This window comes from Protopterus annectens, chromosome 1.part1 (assembly GCF_019279795.1).
Source record: "Protopterus annectens isolate FY-2018-M chromosome 1.part1, PAN1.0, whole genome shotgun sequence".
Lineage (NCBI taxonomy): Eukaryota > Metazoa > Chordata > Ceratodontiformes > Protopteridae > Protopterus > Protopterus annectens.
Genome location: NC_056726.1, coordinates 846,394,619 through 846,418,543, shown reverse-complemented (window position 1 = coordinate 846,418,543; position 23,925 = coordinate 846,394,619). Strand labels below are relative to the sequence as shown.

Genomic DNA, 23,925 nt, shown 5'->3' with positions numbered 1-23,925 from the left:
AACCAAATCACAAGCTCACTGTACTCATCAGGTAAATATATAGAGATGGCAAAGAATTTATGTTATTCTTCTAAAGGCAGAGTGCGTTGATTTAAGCTTTTCCTGTTTATTCTGGAGAACTGTGTTCCAGTTTTCAGATCATTGTTGTACCATCTATGGTCCAAGCTGATTGCTTGCATATTTGAAAGGGTATGGTGTTGGTCAGCAGCTTTTACATTACCATCTGTGTTTTACAGCTTTACTTTACACCTGAATCTACAGGCATTCCAAAAAAGTAAAAAAAACTTTGTATCATGTGTTTTTAAACTATATGCTTTCCATTCCTGTCAGTTTCTTGTTACCTTAATTTCTTTATATCCCACCCGTGGAATGTTTGAATGTGCAGATGGGGATCCAACTACAAGGGGCAACATTTACCAATAAGCTTCCTTGTTACACAGCAGTTTATTTATCTTTTCTACTTCTCTTCCATACCCTAAGAATGTCCTGACATGAGCTTGAAAGACATGGTTAGCTTAATGAAGCATTTGTTTATCACTACTGCATACAGTTTATTTGTCTTGTAGTAGCACTCATGGCATCCAAATGATGGAGACAGTGTGATGCCAGACTTTTCTCGTCATCCTTATGTTAGGACATTATGTTATAAAATGCTCCTAGTTTTTGTTGGGATCATGGGATCATAGGAAGTTATTAGGCTAATGGCCCTAGGGCCCTTACAGACCTAGCCAAGTTTACCCTTATTTCCATGATCAGCACCTATTGCCCCTGTCCAAGAGGGGCACAGGTGGAACCCCGAGGTGAATTTACAGTTAGCCATCCAATCATCCAGACTGAATTTGAAGAGGGCCAATGAGGTGAGCTGTTTTTGACATGATGTGGGAGTCCGTTCAAAAGGTGTGGTAACCTCTGGGAGACAAATCTGTCCCTCCAGCAGATTCTATTAATGACGTATAGCAGGTTTAGGTCTTTAGAGTGAGTAACCTGTGTACCATTTGATGTGAGGATTTGAAGTATTTCCAATAAAGCAGGGTCAGAGTTTGCCTTATATGCAAGGCAGAGAAATCACCTCTAAGAAGTCTGTATGAAACAGAATAAAAGTGACAGTGATTTCATATGATTGACATAGGACCGATGCTGAAGACCTCCTTGGAGGAACCTTTGTGGTCTCTCCAATTGCTGCAGATGCTTGAAAAGGTACATACCAAATGGGGTGTTATACTCAATAATTGGCCCAATGAAGGAAGAGTATAGGGCAGTTATAACTTCTTTTTTTCTGGAGGCAATGCCCTTACTTATGAGATGCTTCTCACCACTGTGGAGACATGGTGATCATAGGTAAGGTTGCTGTCAACCTGTGTGCCCAGGTCTCTCACCACTGAGTGTGTACTTAGGGTGTTGCTATTGATGTGGTAGTTGGCAAGAACATAGCTCGTACCAAAAGGGATGATGATCCATTTTTTTGCATTGTGTTTAAGGCCATGACTTTGACAACAATCATTTATTTAAGACTCTCTTGTAGGATGTAGACATCATTTGGTGGGCCTGTATTTTACTTTTACATTGAAAGCTATCTGAGCCACCCTGTTTGAATAGCTGACAGCTAAACATCCATGGCTGTTTTTGCAATGCTGTGACCTGGTGCTTAAGTATTTTAGATGGACTAAAAACTTGCAAAGAATTTTTATATATTTTTTGGCCTGTTCTCTTGCCATATGGTAACCGTTAGTTTTTTAGTTAATTTCCTTTTCTTCCTGGAGTCAGAGGACACCTGGCAGGGGAGTTGGATCATCATCCTTTGAGAAGTGTGCATATGTTTTTCTTCTTCCTTTAACTTCTGTTTCTCTTTCCAGCAGGTAAAATGTGACATTTGTTCTGCTAGACGTCTGCACACCTGGTAATAAGCTCTACTTTCCTTGTCAAGCTCACACCCCACATCCTACTTTTTTCACAGAGCTAGCAACAGTGGTCTGTGTCCTAAGTATCACTCCTGCAGCAGGATGCCCACCGATTATCTTCCCCACCCATAATAGACAATTTGGTGGCACCCCCTTACTGCTACACCCTCCCCGGCAAACTTCTTCATCTTCTGATTCATTAATCAAACACAGATCATCTGAACACCTCCACTGCAGGTCATCGAACACCAAATTCCCGATGATGGAAATCACTGAAACCTAATGGTTAAAGTAGAAAACATAAAAAAATTAATATTTAAGAATTTTTTGCAGGAGGGCATGATCTGCTGCACCCACGATGTGAAGGACAAGCCCCACCACCACATCTTCCCCTAAACTTTATATATCAACTCCACAGTTCCACCAACTCATAAAGAGGGAGAAAAAAAATTCACTGCTGGTGCTGTCTTAGAAATGTCACCAGAAATGATTCCTATGGAAAACAGTACTGTGCAAGTTGATTCTTAGTGTCTTGAACATCAGGCAGTTGATGGTTAATGAATTACAGTTCGTTCATCTGTAGAGTAATCCATTTGAACCATTGCCAGGGCTTTATCTCTCTGTTTGCCACCAAGCCAGATCTACACTTTTGAAGTATTTATCTAGTTTGCTTGAATCAACAGAAAAGGAGAGCAATAGTGCAAAAGCTACACAACACACCAAGTTATGAGTTAACTAGATAGGATCCCTATCTAGCATTCAGTACATTTTAAGTAGCTGAGATATTGACTTCATTTATTTTATTTCATTACAAGAATTGTTTTATATGTTTGTTTATAATTTCAAGAGGTTTACAAACATCAAATACAATGTTTATTATTGTATAAAAAACATTTTTAGCAGCATTTTAAATGCATATTTTCAGTAATTTATGTTTTTAGCTCCATGGTCCTTTTAAAAGAAGATTAATCAAATTATTAAATTATTTAATTGATTGTTCAATTGGTAGGGTTTAAGGGTATATATTGAGCATGGTGTCAAGCATTGATTGTATCTGATGAAGTCTGATATTTTGTGGACGAAAACGCTGTGAATTTACCTTGATTTGCGTTTATATTAAAATTTGGTAGTTTATACATAGCTACACGTGCCTTGCTGCTTCATATAGTCCGCTGTTTCTTGGTAGTTTGTTTGAATAATAGGGTAGAGCACTGATGACAACAGACCATTTGCAGGCACCACTGAGGTATTTAATCTTGAGAGATGCATAACTCTCAACTGTACAGATTTTTGCCCCATATTCTGGTGTGGTCCTCATAAAAATTGGTTTTTAACACATCACTTAGGATGATTTAAGGATTAAAGTTAAAAATAATGACAGTCATTTGAGTTTCAGACTTCATAGCCTTCAGAATATGTATGGTAACACAAATCCTGTTATTCTAGCAACTTTCTATGCTTAAAAAAGCAATATTTAAAATGTGTCCCTATTTTTGGACCTTTGACCCCCCCCCCCCCACACACACACACACACACATTTGTCAGGCTTTTTCCAGATTTCTTGTAGTAAGAGGTTGAGAAATAGGGAGACATGTGTTAACCAATAGTATGTAGTCATTTATTTATTTGTCTTTGTTATCTTGAAAAATCTGACTGGTGCAGATACCCTTTTTCAGTGGAGGTCCAGGGAGAAAAGCTCCAATATTCACATTCATAGGCAATATACAGTACAGTATATTTTCATTTTCCATATTGCATATAATATTTTCATCTTGGTTTCATATGCATTTTTGAATACATAATTAGTTGCAAAAGTCAACAGATGATTAATGCTGACCTTGTATCATACAAGTTGTGGCTATAGGAAGAGGAGAGAAAAAATAAAATACTTGTGCATTTCTGTAAGGTTGTAGCAGACAGAAATGCAAAGACAAACAAGGGGAGATGAAGATTGATAATAAAAACAACCACACTAAAAAATTTTCATCTTATTAAGTAGTCTAAAATTAAAGCTGACATTAAGTCCACGTTCCAAAAATTATCCAAGTTTTTATCTCATAATAACTTGGACATGCAGCTGACAGATATTAATGAAAAATTAATTAAATACGAACACGAACTGGTAGAATGAAAAAGCACCAAACTTAAATGGGTCTTAAGAGATTATGAAGGTGGATGTGCTTTTTGTGTCAGAAAAAGGAATGCAAAAATGCACGAGGGAATGGTGCTTCCTAAAATAAATCTCTTAATTCCTCTAGAGATGTCTCTTTTGCTTCTGACGTGTCTAGAGTGTCAGCCGACATAGAGAACAATGGCGAACAGTTCCCGTCTCTACCTGCTGCTCAAAATCCATCCAGGTTAGTTAAAGACTTTCGGAGAGAGTCTAGAAACTTGGAAGAAGGCAACAACGATCTTAAACGAGGTAGTTTCCAAACAGACCCTAACCATTCACGAGACAGTATGTGACAGCATAAAAAATCCAAATGGTATTAATTCAGTTTCAGATTCTGTTGTAATTAATATTTCAGAGCTAGCTTTAACTAATTGTCAGATAAAAGTATTGAACTATTGTTTAAAATTTATTCCAACTGTAATACCCCGTTTATATGAACTTAAATGTGATGTGTTCAGGATGTGTTGTAAATTGCATTTAGCTTATAATTTTTGTATTAAAGAGAGGGATAATTCTTGCAATATGGGAAACTTTGAGGATTCTGATGATAGTTTTGAAGACAGCTTCCATACATGCAACTCTGATTTGGATATTCATGTAGAGGGAGACTGTGATTTTAATGCATATAGTCTTTTAAATACTACAGAAATTGCATATAAAAGTGATTTCATTCCTCCATACAGACATGAAGGTATTCAGCACTTTTCTCAACGTGGAACGTGAATATAATGAGTTTATGAGTAATAAGCATGCTATTATTTATAATTTAACTGCTCAAGAATGACGTGAGATTCAGCTTTTGGCTATAAATAAGAATATTGTAATTAAACCTTCGGACAAAGGGGGTAAAATGCACAGCAATATTTCACTATGTGTATGTTGCATTTGGATGATAAGAAAACTTATAGTATTAGTCATATAAATTAATATAAAAAAGCTGTATGTGATTTTGAAATTCTTTTACATAAAGGGTTTTGATTGGGGTATTTTTCTAAAATGGATTTGGAGAAAAAGGTTAACTGTAATGACAGTGAATTGGCAGTTTTTTACTGCCTACCCAAAATCCATAAAGATGCCCTTAACCCCCCCAGGTAGACCGATAGTCTCTGCCCAAAAGTATTTTTTAACTAATGTAGGCCTACTTTTGTATAAATTTTTACCACCGTATGCAGTTAAATTATCTTCATATGTAAGGGATAGTATTGATTTTCTGGGTAAGTTGTCTGATTTTGAATGATCTGAGGACATGTATTTTATTACAGTAGATGTATGTAGTTTATATACAAATATCCAACATAAACTTGGATTAGAGGCAGTTAAATATTTTATAGATGATACACCAAAATTTAATCATATACTGGAATTGCCTGGAATTGTAGGATTTTTGTTTAATGAGTAATTATTTTACATTCAACAATTTAATTTTTCATCAGCTTCAAGGTACAGCTATGGTGGAATCTTTTGCCCCCATGTATGCCAACCTTATGATTGGTTTATATGAAGAGGAACACTTATATCATGGAGACTTTTTCAAAAAATTTGTAATGAAGTATTACATGGGGCTTATCAGAAGTTAAGCTGTTTTTTTGAATGGCTACATAATAGCAGATTTGTTTTTTTCTTTTAATGGTTTGCAAGTGGGTAGAAAACTTACATTTTTGGAAATTAATCTTGTTTTAAATGACGATGACAAATTATTTACATCAGTTCATAGTAAGTTTGAAGACAGTGGTAAATATTTGTTTGGTACCAGTTGTCATCCTCCAAAACTAGTTCTTCTCTTCCGTATAGTGAATGTTTAAGACTAAGGAGGATATGTAATAATGATCATGATTTTAATATAGAGGTAAATAGGATATGTTCCATGTTTTTATTTAGAGGGTATGACAAAAACTCAATACAAGTATCTGTTAATAAAGCGATTAACTATGTTAATAAACCTCCTTTAAGACATAATGTGTCTTCCAGTAGAGAAAAAATTTGTGTGTAATTGTACTAATAGAAGAAGTGATATGAGAAAATGTATTTTGTCACAACTTATACTGTGTTTAGTTCTATTTTGATTGATTTGGTGAAATATTATTGGAAATATTTGTTCAAATTTAGTGATTTGGCTAACATTCTATCACCATTATTAGGTATAGCATATAAAAAGGGCAGAAATCTAAGCGATGTTCTGGTACACAATTATTTTGAATTTCCTGTCTTGAATACTGTCTCTACCATTAAAACATCCACAGGTACCTTTCCTTGTGACCATTGCAATATATGTACTTATGTTGCTAGAACTTTTGCGTTTATTAATGGTCAGCCCTTTTATCCATCAGAGATGTTTAATTGCGACACAGAAGGTGTAATGTATGCCTTGCCAATACCCTTACAGCCTTACTTATATTGGTGAAAGTAAAAGGAGGTTTAAGTGTAGACTACAGGAGCACATAAGAAATATCAGAAACAAAAAAGTTGATAGTCTTGTAGTAAAACATTTTATGGAATTTCATAATTCCATTCCATATGGTTTGAAGGCTACTGTGTTAGTGAGGTTCCTGTGGGTTTTTGTTCTGATATTGTATATAAAGCAAAACTGTTATGTAAAGAGAGTATTTTCATTTTAAAATTTGATACTTTGTCTCCCTTGGGACTTAATTTGGAGTGCAATTGGAAGCTGCTGATTTAATTGAATTGTTTTTTATTGGATAATTGTTTTATACTGTGTATATTTAAGTAGGTGTGCTGTTTTCCTGTTTTATGTACTCCTTGAAGGGTTTACCGAAGTGCTGGAGAATTATTAAACCTGCTTTTGACTGTTCCTAGCTGTTGTTTTTTGAGAAAAAGATTGACATTTGGGTTGAAATTAGTAAGTAGTGGCATGCTGGGGGAGCCTGAGGATTAAGTAGAAGTAGGTAGTTAAAAATATAATCAGCTAAATGTTTACAGTAGTAGATAGAATGGAAAGTGTAATAATCACCAAATGGAATTCAATACAGAGCAGCTATAGTTTTGTCAGAGGTATTGCAACTTGTATTTTCTTCAGGATTGGGAATTATCTAGGTGTAGAGCAAAAGCAGAGCCAAGTACCTTGCAGATGTTGTTTCAGCAGACTTTTAAAGCATTTGTTTTCTTTTCTGTAAGGTTTAACTCAAATGAGATGGAGTTCCACAGTTTTGGGACAGTGAGAATAGAGTGAGTTTCCAGCAGAGTTTTTTTAAGTTAGTTAGAGTTAGGAGAGATTTGATATTGGAGAGTAGTGTTCTTTTGTTGCTGTATGGTAGTAGTATGTTTTTTTTATAGAAGAGAAACTGTCTGGCTTGTAGATAAGTTTGTGGGCAGTGGTGAGATGAGAGTAAGTTAGCTGATTCTGGAGTTCTAGTCAGTTTATTTCCTTTACAGCTGTGAAGTGGTGGGCTGTATGAGATGGATATGTGACGAATCTTGCTGTGTTATTTTAGCATACATTACATTTGGACTTGAGGGTATTGTTGGGATTAGTGAAGACAGGTGATGCATACAATATAGCTGGGAGTAGGCAGGTTGCTGCTATGGATTTTCTTTTGGTAAAAAAAAGAATTAAATTAGTCTTTTGCATTTAGGAGTAGGGCTGCAATGCCTAGCCAGGGTTCAACAAATGGGGAAGACTCTTATAGGTTCATAGATGGTATACTAAGCTAAAGACCACAAGATCCCTTATAAGCCTGTCCATACAACCCAAATGTGACCCACAAATTAGATTTATATAGGTGTTGATTTATTGACTAACTTTTTTGTCCATCAGACATAGGAGCCAAACCAGGGGTGACTTTCTGAATATCCATCCATTGGCCCAAGTTGTACTTAAGAAGGGATAGGGAGGAACTCTGCTTCACATGTATGGGAAGCCTATTCCAGAAAATGGGAATTCTCTGAGAAATATACATTTCCCTCCAGCATGTCCTATTTATATCACAAGCAAAATGTAGGTATTTTAATCTAGTAGTTCTGATACTTTGTTTTGCAGATAGGCAATAGGTTCATCACAGCAGGTTTCAGGGATGCCTTGTTTGCCAGGTAAAGAACACTTTTCAAAAGTCTCTATGATACTGAGTCAAGACAGATAACATTGGGGTGATCAGCAAAGGAGATTGTGTTTACTCCTTTTCTTCTTTTTGTCAGGAAACCTTGTGGACGTTCCAATTGCTGCATTTTTGTGGTTTGGTACATACTGAAGGAGGCATTATACTTTATGATGGGTCTAATGAATGCAGAGTACAGTGGTAATATGACCTCTTCTCTCTGGACCTAGATGTCATGCCCTTGCTTATACGTTGAGCAACTTAGAAAGATTTTCTTACTATGTTGGACACATGTTGGTTGAAGGCTAGATTACTGTTTATATGAATTCCCACATCCCTGACTAGTGAATCAACTTTTAAGAATATTTTATTGATGACATAGTTACCCAGGGTGGTAGACTTCCCAAAAGGTACTACTTGGTGTTGAGTTTTAAGCCATGGCTTTGGCATCAAGCATTTGTTTTTATTAGATCTTCCTAAAGGTTCTTTCATCTTGGGGGATTCAATGACTGCTCCCAGTTTGCAATGATCTGTGAACTTGGGCAGTCAAAGGCATTTGATATTGGTTTTTACATCTGAGAAATAGATATTAAGGAGGAGGGGGACTCCAAGGGTGTCCGGCCTCTTTGTGGAGGTGGCCTCACAAGTCTAACCTCCTGTGTTTTATCAGTGAGCCAGGTAGCAATCCAGTCTGTTATATAGCAATTTATACCTGGCTCCATATGTTTGTTGACAATGCCAAAGTGGGTGTTGTATCATTTGCTTTAGCCAGATCTGTTTAGGCAGTATTCACCATTTTCCCCTCATCCATTGGCTTAGTGACATTTCCAAAGTTCATCAGATTGAGTATGTATGACATTCCTTTGACAAGGAGGTCTCTTGTGTCCTTGTTGATTATTTCCATGATAATTTTTCCATGGCTTTACAAATAAGACTAGTCAGACTAATGGGTATGTAGTTTCCAGCATCTGTTAAAGGTCCTCCCTTATGAAGGGTGATGACTGTTGGAGTCCATTCTCATGGCACAAAGTCTGTTTTAACACTATAGTTAAATAATGACTCGGGTCCTGAGAAGTCATATTTTAGATTGTTCGGGAGGTATTCTCTGATGTTATTGAGGCTGTTCTTGGCTTTAGTGAGTGCAGCCAATACGTGCTCCCTAGTTATAACTAGATAGATTATGTTTGAGGGGGATGCTTATGGGTGAGATGGATGGTAACGATGAAACTGAATTTGTCCAACAGGCTTACTGTATCACCAGGGTCAGTGAATGTGGCACCATTAACTAACAGTTCAGGACATTGCTGTGTGCTGTCCTTCAGGTTTCTGACATAGCTGTAGGAGGCCTTATGGTTCTGTCTCACCAGGGAGGCTTTCTTAACCTCAGTATTGGCTTTATTTGACCTAATTAGCCCTCTTAGTTGCCTATTTACTTTGATGAAAGAGTTTCAATATTTTCGGGAATTACCCTTCCTGATTTTTGCCATAATTCTTTTCCTTTTGTTGTATGTCTTGTTTAATTTGGATGCCACCAGGGTGGTTTGTTTCTAGGGCTAGTCCTGAGCTTACTTCTGGTAGGTACAACAGCCTCTATGCAGCCATTGACGTGGTTGTACAGAATTTCTGAGAGCAATTCAGCATAAGCTGCAGTGTTCTCAGGATTTGGAGGGACATTGAAGTTTGACAATCCATCACTTAATAAAAGGTAATTTGCCTTGGAATAGTTCCTGTCTATCACTGCTTTTAATGTGATTATGTAGTTGGTTTTGATTTTGAAGACGCTAAAAAAAAAAAAAAAACTTGCGTAAACTTCTAGTAACAAAGATAAAGTAAACTCATAAACCCAAGTCAAGAAGATTAGCACTTTCATTTTATTAGATATAAAACTTCAGGTAAAATGTAATGCAAGTTAGGCAATTTAAATAGTCATTTAAAATCCCATGATAGCCATAGGAAAAAGAGATTTAGAGCACTAGTCGCTCATTTTTCGTTTAAAATGACAGGACACATATTAATCATACACAATATAAAGCCATTCAAAGGCACACACAGTTAAAAGTAAAATTAAATTAAATAAAGCACTTTACTACAAATATAGAACATTTTAAATGTATTTCATCTTTCAAGTGCTTTCAGCTTCAACAAACAACTAATAGATGTCTGCTCATTTAGTCCTGGCCATATACTGGCATTCAGCATTTATTGCCAATGTAGTTCCTTTTTTTTCCCAAAATAATAGGCCACGGACCCCCATGTCTGGAAATATTAACTTTTTCAATAACTGCAAATTTAAAACTATGACCTAGACATTCATTCGGATGTTTAGCTAAGGCATTGTGTTCTTTATTTTTTGTGATGATATAGGTGTGCTTGTAAACTGTATCCCTTAGTTTACACTCCTTCTTGCCAATATAAAATTCAGCATACATTAATATCTGTATGTTTTGTGTACTATGTAAGGTGGGTGTTGTGTGCGTTTCGACAACCTGATGTGCATTTGTGTGTGAGAGTTAGGGTCCAGTGCGACTGTGTAAGAACACTCCCCATACTGTGTGATTTACTGGAGGATATGTAGTGTTGGAGTAGAGCAAATGAGGGTTGCATTATCTGCATACTGAACTATATTTGCTTTTTTGTAGCAATATGGAGTTTGTTTACAAATATATTGAATAGAAATGGGCCCAGTATTGATCCCCGTGGGACTGCAACTGTGACAGAAAGAAAAGAGGAGACTTCTTTTTTCCATTTTACTGATTGTTGTCTGTTTGTGAAATAGCTGTGAAACCAGGGAGGGATGATTTATTTAGACCTACAGAGGAGAGATCACTGAGAAGTTTTTGATAAGAAACTTTGTCAGAGGTCCTTGACAGATCCAGGAAGAGTACTGATACTAGGTTGCCATTGTTTCTGTTGTGGTTGATAGCAATTGGGAGGAAGCCCTGTTGGATCATAAAGAGATTAGTTTGGGAGCTGGAAGTGGGTATATTTTTCTAATATTTTTGATAGAGGTGGTAGTATAGCAGTGGGTCTGTAGTTGGATAGGTGGTGCCACAACGGACCCCGGAAACTATCGCCCCATAAGCCTGACTAGTCTGGTCTGTAAAGCTATGGAGTGTATTATCATGGAACTCATAAACAAAGACATTGGGAGCCTCCAGACACTGGACCCTACCCAATTTGGCTTTGTTAAGGGCAGATCTTGCCTCTTAAACCTAGTTGATTGCTTTGAAACAGTTACCAAAGCCATAGATGAGGGCAAGGTAGTCCACACAGCCTACCTGGACGTCAAAAAAGCCTTCGACACAATACCCCACTCGGGTATCATAAATAAGCTTACCAGCTTAAATATCAACCCCTGTATCACAAGATGGGTTGCAAACTGGCTCAGAGATAGAACCCACATGGTCAGAATCGCAGGTTCCATGTCCGAATCCAAACCAGTTACAAGTGGCGTCCCCCAGGGCTCAGTTCTGGGACCTCTCTTGTTCGGTATATTCTTCTCTGAGGTTCAGGCTAACACAGGGGGATTATGGCTGACAAAGTTCGCAGATGACTGCAAACTGGGGGCCATAATCGAATCTCCAGCTGACACAAGCATCCTCCAAAAGGGTCTCACAGAGATGGATGCTCGGTGCCAGAGCCATGGCCTCAAGCTAAATGCTAAAAAGTGCATGGTCATCCCCTTTGGTAAAAACAAGGTGCCCACAAATTACCACATAGGTGGTAATCCATTAAGTACGGAAGAAGTAATTAGAGATTTGGGGACCAACGTAGATCGTAATCTCTCCTTTGATAATCACGTTGCCAAAGTGGTTAAAAAGACCTTCTACATAGCCCACCTTATCACGAAAGGGTTCGCATCTAGATCAAGAGAGGTCATTGTGCCCCTCTACTCGTCACTCATCAGGCCCATAATTGAATACAATGCCCCTTTTGGGATGTACCTTACCCGACACCTGCAGCAACAGTTGCAGGTACATCCCAAAAGGGGCAGAGTACTCAATTATGGGCCTGATGAGGGATGAGTAAAGTGGCATGATGACCTCCCCTGTTCTAGATGTGAATCCCTTCATGATTAGGTGGGCTATATAAAATGTTTTTCTAGCCACCTTGGCCACGTGGTTGTCAAATGGGAGATTGCTATCAATTTGGGTCCCCAGGTCCCTAATTACTTCTTCCGTACTTAATGGATTACTTCTATGTGGTAATTTATGGGCACGTTGTTTTTGCCAAAGGGGATGACTATACACATTTTGGCGTTTAGCTTGAGGCCATGGCTCTGGCACCACTTGTCTGTTTCTGTGAGGCCCTTTTGTAGGATGCTTGTGTCTGCTGGAGAGTCGATTATGGCGCCCAGTTTGCAGTCATCTGTGAACTTGGTCAGCCACAGTCCTTCCGTGTTGGCCTGTACCTCCGAGAAATATATACCGAACAAGAGAGGTCCCAGGACTGAGCCTTGTGGGACGCCACTTGTAACTGGTTTGGAGTCTGACATGGCTCCAGCAATTCTAACCATGTGGGTTCTGTCTTTGAGCCAGTTTGAAACCCATCTAGTGACATAGGGATTTATATTTAAGCTGGTGAGCTTATCTATAATGCCCTAGTGGGGTATTGTATCGAAGGCTTTTGTGAGGTCCAGGTAGACTGTGTGGACCACCTTCCCCTCGTCAATGGCCTTGGTGACTGTTTCAAAGAAATCGACCAGGTTTAAGAGGCAGGATCTGCCCTTAACAAAGCCGAACTGGGTAGGATCCAGTGTCTGTAGGTCCCCAATATCTTTATTTATGAGGTCCATGATGATCCTTTCCATAGCTTTGCAGACCAAGCTAGTCAGGCTTATGGGGCGATAGTTTCCAGGATCCGCTGAGGCACCACCTTTGTGGAGAGGGACCACTGTTGCTGTATGCCACTCTTTGGGTACATATCCTGTAGTAAGGCTGAGATTGAACAGTAGTTTTATGTTTGGGTTTATTTCTTCTTGGAGTTCATGTAGGACACAGCCCAGGACACCGTCTGGTCCCATTGATGCTGTGTTTTTTGCTTTGGAGAGGACGACTCTTACCTGGGCATCTGAGATGTCAGGGGGGCAGCACTCTGCTGGGATAGATATTTGCCCTTTTGGTGGGGAATGGGGGGAGAAGTTTGCGCTGAACCTGTCAGCTAGGATGTTGGCAATGTCTGTGGGTTCGGTGTATTTTTTGTCATTTTGGACTAATTCTGAGCATATCTGGGTATTCCCACCCAGGTTCCTAACATAACTAAAGAAAGCCTTGTGATTATCCTTAGTGTCCTGTGCAATTTTTCTCTCGAAGCTGGCCTTAGATGGTTTTATGAGTGCCCGTAGTTTTTTGCTAATACTAATCAGAGATGCCTTCCCTTTTTGGGATTTTGCTGTATCATGTAGTAGCGTCCTCCTTCTATTGTATAGTTTGTTTATGGCTGGGGTCCACCAGACAGGATGCCTGCCTTTGGAGGATTGGGTCTTGGTTGTATTTGGGATTGCATGATCCATGCATTCCTGAAGGTGTTCATAGAATGCGTTTATAAAGGATTCTGTGGTCTGGGCCGTATTTTCCACAGGCCCGGGGGCTTTGAAGGATTCCACCTCGGTTTTGAGGAGTGTGAAATTTGCTTTAGAGAAGTTTTTCACTGTGGTTTTCTGGGCAGGGGCTGGGGTCGGGATGTGAATATCCAGTGAGATTAGTTTATGGTCTGATCTTACCAGTGAGGGATACACTTCTGGTCTGGAGCATAGAGTCCCCATGTTGGTGATGATCAGGTCCAGTATGTTTTCCCCTCTTGTGGGAGTGGTAACAAATTGTTCCATAGCATTTGAATTTATAAATTCCAGGAACCTTTGGGCTATGGTGTTGGAGCTAGAGTAATGCTCCCAGTCTATGTTTGGGTAGTTGAAGACGCCCAATATAATGGTGTTTGGAGAGACCTTCATATTTTCCAGTGTTCTCAGGAAGGCCGAGTGGGGGTTCCTGGGATTGGGAGGGTGGTCTGTAGCAGACTATAAACTGGAAGGCAGTTTTTCCCACTGTTAGTTGCACATGGATAGTCTCTGATGCTTCGTGCTGTGCCACCAACCTGGAGGTGTGGGTATCTTTGATGAATATTGATACTCCCCCTCCTTTTGTGATTCGGGACCAAGTTTTGGAGCCGAAGAGCATGGTATGAGGTATAGCCTGGAAGTGCTGGGGTGCTCTCGGGACCCTTGAACCAGGTTTCTGTTACTGCACAGATATTGATGTTCTCCATGCTAAGGAGAGTTTCGAAAGTGCATCTTGAGGTTTAGACTTCTGGCATTGAGTAACATTACTCTTAGTTTCTTATCCCTTGTGATACCTATGGAGGTGGGTTTGTCTTTTGAGCCTTGCCTAAAAAAGGCACTATGGGGGTGGCAAGAGCCTTTGCCAGTATCCGAAAGCCCAGGGGTGACAGGTGCAAGCCGTCCCTAGCAAAGCATCGTGGCTTGTCGAGCATGTCATCCCAGGCTGACAGGCATTGGATCCCTTTTGAATGACACCAGTACTTAAGCCAATTGTTAAAAGTGATCATCTTGTCTTCGTATTGTGGCATCATTCTTAGTGAGGGAAAGATGCTACTCAAGGTCAGGGTCATACCAGCCTGGGCTACATGCTCAGAGAGCTCCTCTATGTCTCTTTTCATGTAGTCCAGGGAGGTTCGTCTGAGGTCATTCACACCAGCATGGACAATGACTGAGTCATATTTGTACTTGCCTTGGAGTGACCTGAGTGCTTGTGTTATGTGGTGGATCCTAGTGCCCTGTATTCTTTTAGTGAGGAACCTCTGTGGATGTTCCAGTTGTTGGATATGCGTGGTTAGGTACATACCAAAGGGAGCATTGTACTCAATGATAGGTCTGGTGAATGCCAAATACAGTGAAACAATGATTTCCTTGGACTTGGATGCCATACCTTTGTTTAGAAGTTGTGCAATATAGAGTGATTTCCTCACCACTGTAGGCACATGATGGTCAGAGTCTAGATTACTATCTGTGTGTGTCCCTAAGTCTCTGACTACTGGGTCAGCTCTAGGGGGTGTGTTGTCAATATACAGGGTATATAACAGGATTCTGAACTTAATCATTTCATGACTAGCATTTTGTGAGGAGCATTCTGTGCCCTCACTAGTACGACTACAGATTATGAAAACTAAGAATGCTGGGGATACTGAAGTCTGAGTTATTTCATAAACAGATAAAAGCTTGGGGAGACCAACACTGCTCACGTATACTTAAGAAGTAAATGAAAATATGCACGTTTGTTTACATTATTTTTTAGTTATTTTCAGGAGAAGCCGCAAGTCATTTGCACAAGTAAATAAACATATATGTGGGACTGTGATGGCAATTTTTGCTAAACCGACCTCGGGATATTGGCTAGACTTAAAATAGCCTTTCAGGGCAGTTAGCATAGTATTCACCTATGAGTCTGTGAGTCTAAACTAGTGTGTGTGGCACCATTTGTTGTTAAAAACATGTATAAAGTTTTGAGATACAATGTCAGCATCATTATTTTCATGGCAGCTCTCATCTGCTAAGTATAGCATCAGCACAGGTGTTATTGTGGGTTAGAAGGTAGAGTTATGAAATAAAACACCATTGCTCACCTTGAGTTCTAAAGGCAATAATTAATGTACATGGAGTGCCCACAGAAAAAAAAGAGCACCTTCTTATGGTGTATGAAGTCTATATGCCATCCAAAGAACACCCGGGTGTGGCTGATAGAGATGTAATTACGTGGTCTAGTTGTAAGGTCACTCTTATGTCGTAGGCATGTTTGTCAAGAGTTGAGTCCTTGGGATCCTTGTAATGTTAGACATCTTGGTGCCTGAAAGACAGCTCACTTTAACACTTTCCTTGCCCAGCCTTGTAAGTGATGAGCCAGTGTACCTGACAAATGAGTCACCTATCATTAAACAAAATTGTCAGTGCTGTGGTTTAAAGTAGTATATTTAGTGTGCTTTTGCTCAGGGTGACTCTTTATAGCAGGTATACATAATAAGATAGGTGAGTGGCCTGATTTGTTTTCTGAGATTTAATATTCCTTACTTCTAGGAGAGTTTTAGAGTGATTCATTTACAGCCGCTGCATAAAGACATTTTGGTGTGAATAGTGAAAGATTGCTGTGCAAGTGTATGAAGTTCACTAGGCAATTTTTTCATTGAGAGGGAAGCATCCAGATTAATTAGCTATTTAGACTTCTTACAGTAAGACGCTGTCTGGTTCGATTCTCAGCTAGAGCGTCTTCTGCGTGGAGACATGCATGAATGGGCATACCTTCGTTGAAGTTTGTGCATCAGGGCTGGCAACTCGGCACGTAAAAAAATCTATTGCCAATCATTAGTGGACCGGAGTTCCGCTGTGGTGACCCCTAACCGGGAAAAGACGAAAGACACAACAACAGATGAAATTTAGTGTTGAATGTATAAGTTCATTATTTGTGAACATAAGGCAATTTGCACATTGTCTTATGTCACAGCTAAACATCTGACAACAGAGGTGAAACTGACAGGCTGGTTTTCCATCATGTTTAGTGCTTAGATATTTTGATGAATGAAGTAAATGCAGCAGAGACTGAATGTTATTATGGTAGAATGCACAAAACAAAGAGAAAGCTCACCAGTTGTTGGTAGTCTTATTACTGATGATGCAAATTTTAAAATTAAGATAGAAAAATGGGGTTAATACTTTGAGGTATTGCACTGTGCACTAAGCAGGTATGAAGGTACAAAAATGAGGGTATCTCAAACTTTAGCAGTTGAAGGAGCATCCCAGTTTGATCTTCTAGTGCTCACTGGTATAAGCAGATGAGATGGGGGGAGGGGTTTCCAAAGTCAAAATTATAGTAAGGGCAGGGAACTCGAGAGCCACCAAGTTTAAAAAGGGAACACAGATTTGATTGGTGGACACAGTGTATTGTGTGACTACACAAAAATGATACTTTAGTGCTAACTGACAATAGGAGAGAGAGGGAGGGAATGTTGTGCTTAATTCAACATAAGGGAGAGGAGGCAACAAAAAGCACACTTTAAGAACATAGGGAAGGGGAAGGTGGGACAATTCTTCATATATTTAGCTGTTTTCTTGAATGTCCAGGAATGGCTTAAACCAGTCACAACTTCGGAAGTAGCCTGGATCTCACTCCTCTCCCAGGAAAAAAAAAAAGTTTAATTCCAACAGTTAAACCTCTTACATGGCAAAATACTGTGTAGTTATTTACTAGACTTACTGTCTATAGGCATAAAGAGCTTAGGTAAAGCAGATAGAGACTGTTAAGATAAATTTAAAAACAGATAGCAAAAGTACATTTGTCTAAGCTGCACTTACCCGTAACAGTAGATGTTTGAATTCCTTCCTCGCTGCTGCAGTAGCATTTAGGCTATATGGATAGATTACCAAAGCTTATCTAATCTTGGGAGAGGAAGGATGCAGATCCAGGAGCCTTGGAGAATGGTCCTAGCAAAGCTTGGCCTAGGCCTTGCAAAGGAATCCAGTTTATAATCTTTTGTAAAATTATGTACAGAGGACCATATAGCGCCTTTAAGAATATTTCTAGAGTTCATTCGTTTCCTGTATGCCATAGAAGACAACAAGGCTCATGTACTATGTGCCTTTATACTGCCTGGAATGGACGTGCCATAGTAGAAATAACAAAATGTAATAGCTGAGGGCAACCACCTGGAAATGATCAGATTTTTTTCTCCCATAAAAAGAAATAAATAGCTGATCAGCTTTTCTAAAGGACTTAGTTTTGTGAGGATAGCACCTGTCCAGAATGCAGAATCCTTTCTCTTTGGTTTTTAGGTTCTGTATAGAAAACCAAGAGATTGCTGGGTTAATTGAAAATAAACGCTGAAACCACTTTGGGGCTGAATGAGAGGTTTGTTTATAAAGAGACCCCTTCCCTGTGGAAAATGTGCTAGGGTTCACCCATCATGAGAACTTGCAACTCACATACTTTTCATGCAAATGTCAGAGCAGTGATGAGTACAGCTTTCCAGGTTAAGAACCTTAAATCAGCTTGATGGGCAGGTTCAGAAGGTGGCATAATCAATTTCTGCAGCACATAGCTGAGATTCCAAATAGGAGCAACCTGTTTACGTGGATGTCTTAAGTGGAAATACCCTTTCAGAGACTGCTTCACAATAAAAACTGAAGAAAGAGGAGGATCCATGGGCAGATATGCTGAAATGGCTGCAAGATTAACCTTTATAGAGGAAAAAGCAATGCCAGAGGAAAGTGAAGCATCAGGCAGTAGTTCAAAATCCCTGAAGGACCCTTGCATGTTTGTTAGATACCAATTAGATTAATCATTTCCACTTAACCAGTATAGGATTTACTAGTAGTAGGCTTTATTGCTTCATTTAGTACTTGATGCACATGCAATTATGCAAAAGGCTAGACTCTTAGGGAAAGAAGCTGACACAGTCAAGCACAATAGCCTTTAAGGTGCTTAACTAATGGTGTTTTATTTGGAAGTTTGTGTTGAGGTGTATGTATAGTTTAGGCACATTTACTGCATTGTTACCTGTTGAGCAAATAGTCTGTCAAAGATATTGTGTCCAATGTTTCTCAGTTGTCTGAACATTCTTTAAAGGATGCTTTGGAAGGAGCTGATACTGTTTCTAGAAATTCACCCAACATCTGTGGTGGTAAGGAGGCATGTTTTGTTGCACAGTCAGAACTTTTCTGATAAGTTAATAAAATGATTCTGATTGCATGTTTGGTACAGCAGCTAATCAGATCCTTAAAAACTGCGATGATAAAGGTAGACTGATGCAAGGGGTGTCTAAAATGTTCCTTATTCCCAAGCATCCCTTTATTAAGCAGAATAATTGTTGGCAACCCAGCAAACAAAAATCTTAGTTGAACAAAAGTCAAGGCACCAAAAGAAAATAGCAGGATAAGAACTCCGCCCTACCTAACAAGAGGGGTTCCATTGCCAAAAAAGGATAACCCCACTTGCAATCTATGACAATGCTGGAGTGCTGCATCCATCTTTTCCAAATGCCCTGTCTCAAAAGTTAGCTCTCAACAAGTCAGCCTGGCTGTCCATGGTTTCTGACAAATTGGTACTCAACATTGTTGGTAGCGTTTACAGGTGTCAGTAGAAGAAACATCCAGCAAATGCTGGAGTCAGTGGTCATAGAACTGGTCCCTGCTTTGGAAAAGATGAAAGGTTTCTACTAAAGAATTTTCCTGGTTCCTCAAAAAAGGGCTGTCGTGGAAACCAATGTTGGATCTTTCCTTTTTGAATACCTTTATCAAGGTCCCCAAGTTCAAGATGCTCACCCTGCAGACAGAGCTTCTATTTTTGTCAGCCCACTGCTTCATGGTGATACTGGACTTGAAGCATGCATATCCCCATTGCTCATAATTTCAGGTTAGCTGAGATTTGTTGTGTTTAGTTCATAGTGTCAGTTCTCTGCATTGCCTTTTGGGCTATCCATTGCTCATCAAGTATTTACCAGATGCCTTGCTCCAGTAGTGGCTTACTACTGTACTCTTGGCATTCACATCTGCCCTTACTTGGGCTACTTGCTGATCTGTGCAGAGTCTGTATCAAGATGTCTGGAATTGCTAGAGATGGCCTCAACCGTATTCTCCCAGCCAGGGTTCAAGTTGAACCTTCAGAAGTTGTGCCTGACATCCTCACAAAGACTCATCTTCCTGTGGTGCTGAATTAACCCCAACTAAAGAATGGGCCTTTTTTTCCCAAAGACAGGGTCCTATTTTACCAGTTGGTGTTTTAGGAAACCTCCAAGAGGAACTTAGTCTCAACAAGAGAGTTCCTAAAAATTCTAGGATGTATGGCATCTGTGGTTCTTGTGGCACCAATGTCCCATCTCCAAATGAGGAAAATTCAATGGTATGGCCAGCATTTTGGGACCAAACACCTACATTCCCTGGAATCTCAGTTACCAGTGCTGCTCTTCATCAGAAGGGAGTTACCGTGGTGTTGAACTCAGATGAGTATTAATCCAGGACTTCCCTACTTCCCTCGTGATCTGGCCCAGTTGGTCCAGACAAATTCATCTGACTTTGCTTAGGTAGCTGTGTCAGTGGGAGTGCAAGTGACTTGGGGTCCCAAGCACGCAGGGTAGCACATCATTATCAAGGACATGTTGACAGTGATCCACATCTTGAAAGTCCTTCACCAGTTTTTGGATTTCAGTCAGCCCAGGCAGTCTTGGTTCTCCTCTCTTAATGGGATTGGCCAAGGGCAGTTACCGATGATTTCTTCACACAGTCTCTGGAGCAAGTGGTGCACCCCAGTTTGGAGCCAGTACAACTAACAGTCTGGATGACTTCATCTTGACTCTGTTTAGTCACTTGTTTCATGAGAATGTGCAGCAAGTGTTAAATGAGGCCATAAAATCTACTACTAGAAAATTTTATGTTTGCAAATGGATGAGTTTTTTTTTTTAATGGTGTCTTAATAGGAACAGTGTGCCCCTTAAAGTTAACATCCCCCTGGTCTTGAAATATAGGCCACATTAAAGGTGGGAAAAGTTTTGAAATGATTTATTGTGGCCTCATTTTGTTATATCACAAAAACCTGGCATTTTAACAGGGGTGTGTAAACTTTTTATATCCACTGTAGATTACATTTATAGCCTTTGTTTTATTTTCATTAATTTTTTTATCCCAAAAAGACTTGAAAGTGACTCAAAATGTTCCACAACACGTGTTGTCCTTTTCTGGTTTTATAAGGTGCAAGATAATATCATCTGCAAATAAAGCCAACTTTTCTTGACTACCATAACAGTTATATCCTTGAATTACTGAGTCCCTTATTTTCTTTACCATTGGCTGTAAATATTATGAAAATAGCAAGGGGGAAAGAGGACAGCTCTGCCTGGTTCCTTTGTTCAGACACAACTTAGAGAGGAACCGTCACACTTAATTTTTGCTTCCATCCCTCATATATTCTCCTAATTAACCTTATTGTATCAGACAGTGTAAATGCTTCTAGTGCCCTACTCATGACATCCTTGCTTACTCTGTCAAATGCTTTCGCTGCATCATGGCCCAGTAGTAACTGCGGTATTTTCTTTTATTCTCCTTCCTTTTGGTTTTGGATCATCTTTGTTCTATTGATGTTGTCAAATGTTTTCTTCCCCTCCACAAAACAACATGGAGCCTTATCTATGAATATTTCGAGCACCTATGCCATTCATTTAGCTATTACAGACACAAATATTTTATAATCACAGTTTAAAATTGAAATAGCCTGTATAAAACTGGGGCTGATGGGTATTTGCTGACTTTATATATATATTACAGTCAACACTGTTTTCTTCCAGGATGTTGGTCCTTCCCTTCCTTATAAAATACTGTTAAACAAAACCTTCCAGAACTTTATCACTTTCTTCCTCCTAGCTTCCAAAATTTCACAGGAATACCATCCTCCAGATTGATTATATGTTTCTCTTTATCCCATCTCCTTGTATCTTAACTGTTACTTGTTGAGCCTCATCTACCTCTAATCTTGACATACTTAAAACTTCCATAAATGTTTCCATCTGTGCTCTTTGTTGAGTTCCCACATTTCTTTGATTTATAGAAATGTTTATAAAATTTCTGAAATATCTCTAATATCTCTACAGGATCTCCTGGTATTTTTCTTGTTATAGGCTGCCTATGTTTAGCAACAACCTTTTATACTTTTTGTTGCATAAGTCATTGTGCTAAAAGTTTTTGTGCTCTGGAATTATTATCAAAATCAGTTACTTAACAGCAATTTTTCTAAACTCATGCATGTTATCCAGATGCTCTGTTATTTGCTCTTTAGCACTCTGCAGTTTTGCCTCTTTTTCTCTGAGATTCCCCTTGTTCTGTACTACTTTAACCTTTGTCAGACCCTCAAAATAATTTTTGTTACTTCTTAACCACATCTCTTTTTCTTTTATTTCTACCCCATTTTTAAACTCTACTTTCGTTTTGTCTTACTTACTAGCTATAACTTTTGAAGAAATGTTTAACTCCTGAATAATTTCCACTATCCATTCCTTAGATTTCTTACTTTTGACATGTAGGTGGGGATGCACCAGTGTCTCATTTTCACTTTGTTACCCTGCATTTTTATCTTAGATGTTATCTGTGCATGGTCTGAAATCATATAGTTATTGGATGTGTATCTAAGCTTTCAATTAAATTTACATGTTCCTCTGAAATATAATTTATGTCTAGTCTAGACTAGTTGTACCTTGGGAAATAATATGTAAATTATCTCTGAGTTACTGCTGCTAAATCCATGTTATTCATGTGTTTCGTACCATATATTTTCATGAAGGTCTTAAGAAATCTACCCTCTTTTTTATTATATTTCCATTCTAGGTCCACCAGATACATCCTCACTGTTGTAAATCAAGTTGCAGTCCCCACCTATAAGTAATATTCCATGCTGAAAGCAGACTATTTATCCAAAAATGTTGTTAAGCACCGTGATAGCAGTTTTAGGTGGAATATAAGTACATATTCCCTTTCCTGTAGCTCTTTACTATCACAAATCAGCCATTATTATCCTTTTTCCATGAGCTCCTTTACAATTAGAATAAGTACTCCCTGTTTCCTTTATCCCTGATATTCTGCTGAATATCTGTCATGAAATGCTTTCTTTATCAAATTCACATGCTCACTTCTTTCCAAATATGTCTCCTGTAGCATTGCTGTTTGTACTCTGCATTTCTTCATATAATTCAATACTACTACCTTTTCGTCTATACTTGTGAGGCCATTCACATTCCAAAATAATATGAATAGTTAGCTATTATAAGAAGTTTATTTATTTATTTATTATTTATTTACATTTGTTGACTGGGAGAGTCCGACTGGACACAGGTCCATTTTCAGCGGTGGCCCGGGGAGATAAGCTCCACATTAAGTATTACTTGCGTTATACAGTTAAAAAACATAGCATTTATATATAAACATTAGTCCAGCTGAGGACGTAAGGCAAGAATAAAACATAGATGTAATACAGCTGTAGAACATAGTACAATTTTAAAATATGGTGACATATACTAAACATGGTTACAAATGTAGTTGAGATTCATCAGTGAACAATTGATACAATCTGTTTTTGAGGTACGTAACAGCCATTAGCAGTTGTTGCTACAAGAAATTAGTATTATGTGGTAGGTAGCTGGGAACATGAGTAGACAAGCTTGCTAAGAGTAGGTTGTTAGGGGACCGAGAGAGGTAGTGGGTGGTGGATGGTATTGGGGGGGGGGAATTGCAAGGGCATATCTGGCAAGTTTTTAAGTGTGATTTTAGTAAGGATTTGAAGTGGGTGCAAGAAGTTACAGAGGTAATTGAGGATGGAGAGAGTTCCAGAGTTTGGCTATAGTGCAGGAGAATAATGCTTCTCCAGCAGAGTTATTGGCTCTTGTGACCTGTAGCAGGTTTTTGTGGCTGGATCTTAGTGGTCTTGTGGTTATGTAGGGTTGGAGCAGATTCTGGAGGGATGGGACTTTTAGTGGTTGGTTTATTAGTTTGTGGGTGAGTCTGAGTTGGTACCATTGAAGGAGGTGGGGGAGCTCTAGTCAGCCCAGTTCTGCTAGTGAGAGATAGTGGTGAGTATGGTAGCAAGCCCCTGTGGCGAATTTGGCGATTTTGTTGTAGCAGGTTTTGAGCTTATTTAGGTCGCATTGTCTAAGGTTAGTAAATATTGGAGAGGCGTAGAGTAGGGTAGAGATAAGATGAAAATTTGCTAGTGAAATTTTAGCTGCTTTGGTAAGTAGTTGCTGATTTCTATATAATGCTCCTAGT

The 23,925-nt window shown here is 39.0% G+C and overlaps 1 protein-coding gene across 1 annotated transcript in view; it reads left to right on the top strand.

Annotated features, from left to right (window-relative positions):
• The window catches only part of LOC122815150 (probable E3 ubiquitin-protein ligase HERC1), a 5,886,073-nt gene that overhangs the window by 3,749,465 nt on the left and 2,112,683 nt on the right, over window positions 1-23,925 (top strand). The window lies entirely within an intron of this gene.